This window comes from Peromyscus eremicus, chromosome 1 (assembly GCF_949786415.1).
Source record: "Peromyscus eremicus chromosome 1, PerEre_H2_v1, whole genome shotgun sequence".
NCBI lineage: Eukaryota > Metazoa > Chordata > Mammalia > Rodentia > Cricetidae > Peromyscus > Peromyscus eremicus.
In genome coordinates, this window is record NC_081416.1 from 1,734,998 (window position 1) to 1,736,702 (window position 1,705).

Sequence of the window (1,705 nt, forward strand, 5' to 3'; positions counted from 1 at the left end):
ATATGGGGGATTACATTGACAAATTTTTGTATGTTGAACCATCCCTGCATCTCTGGGATGAAGCCTACTTGGTCATGGTGTACAATCTTTTTAATGTATTCTTGGATTCAGTTTGCCTGTATTTTGTTGAGTATTTTTGCATCTATGTTCATGAGTGAAATTGGTCTATAACTCTCTTTCTTTGTTGAATCTCTGTGTGGTTTAGGTATCAGGGTGATTGTGGCCTCATAGAAAGAGTTTGGCAATGTTCCTTCTGTTTCTATGTTGTAGAATAAAATTTGAAGAGTATTGGTATTGGCTCTTCTTTGAAAGTCTGGTAGAATTCTGCACTAAAACCATCTGGCCCCGGGATGTTTTTCATGTTATTGTCTGGGAAACTTTTAATGACTGCTTCTATTTCCTCAGGGATTATTGGTCTGTTTAAATCATTTATCTGATCTTGATTTAATTTAGGTAAGTGCTGCTTATCAAGAAATTTGTCTGTTTCTTTTAGATTTTCCAATTTTGTGGAGCATAGGTTTTTGAAGTATGACCTAATGCTTCTCTTTATTTCCTTGGAGTCTGTTGTTATGTCCCTCTTTTTGTTTCTGATTTTGTTGTTTTGAATGTTCTATCTCTGCCTTTTAGTTAGTTTGGATAAGAGTTTAAAAATATGGAATGTTTCACCAATTTGCATGTCATCCTTGAGCAGGGGCCATGATAATCTTCTCTGTATATGTGCTGCTGAAGCAAACACTCATAAAGGCTGTTTTAAGGTCTTTCTATTGTGCTTCAGCTATGTTGGAATTCTCAGGGCATCCTGTAGTACAATAGCTGTGCTCTAGTGGCTGTTATTGATTGTGTTTTTATGCTGGAGTGTAGGCATCTGGGTTTGAGGTGATTGTAATTCTAGGTGCTAATATCTGGTCTTGTCTTTGTTGAGTAGATGTTTTGTTCCTTGGTTTCTGTTGCCCTCTCTGGTTCTTGAGAGAGTGTGGTGTCTATGTGTTGTCTGGTAGGGAATTCTTCTGGGATCCTGCTAGGTATGGCCACTGGGAATTACTGGTAAAAAGTGTTTCTAGGTGTTAGGAGCTGACACTAAGGAATGGGCTGGGCTTGGAGGAGTGGGCTGAGGGGGTCCCCAGGAGAGAGGAAAGCAGGGTGTTCCACCAAGATCTACTTAGTCCTCGTGGGATGGAGGCAGAGAGTGAGGAGAGGATGCAACAGGTAGTCTGCTACAAAGTTGGGGATGAGAACGGGGGACTGGATTCAGAGGAGAGGAGGGAAAGTGAGATCTGAAGCTCTCCTATCTGCTTTGATGGCCTATTTGCCTCTCTGTCAGGCTTGGCTGGCAGGTTCCCATGGGATGCCTCCTGGAGTTGTGGGCTGGGATAAAACTGAGCAGGAGGAAGGGAAGGATCTGTGTGATCCATTGGAATTGGGGGTAGGGAGGAAGGAGAGAGAACAGGTCCACTCTACAGGAGAAAAAGAGAAGTGAGATGGTGTTTACACATAAGCCAATGCACAGGATAAAATCGTGTAGCTTGGAGCCCCTGCTGAGGGTCTAACAGGATGGTTCCAGACCATAATGTTGTCTGAGAGAGGACTCCAGGTTGCCAATGGTGTTCTAAGAAGATGAACCCCAGAATCAGAGGAAAGTATCTAAATCCCATTCTTTCTGCTCAGTTCTACCTATAAAAACCCAATGTGCTCCACATCTTGCTTG

The 1,705-nt window shown here is 42.5% G+C and overlaps 1 non-coding gene across 1 annotated transcript; it reads right to left on the minus strand.

Annotated features, from left to right (window-relative positions):
* Nucleotides 1-646: 646 nt before the first annotated feature.
* LOC131902865 (U6 spliceosomal RNA) lies at nt 647-749 on the minus strand. The gene has a single exon (XR_009377147.1). It is a non-coding gene; the product is annotated as a U6 spliceosomal RNA (small nuclear RNA).
* Nucleotides 750-1,705: the final 956 nt, after the last annotated feature.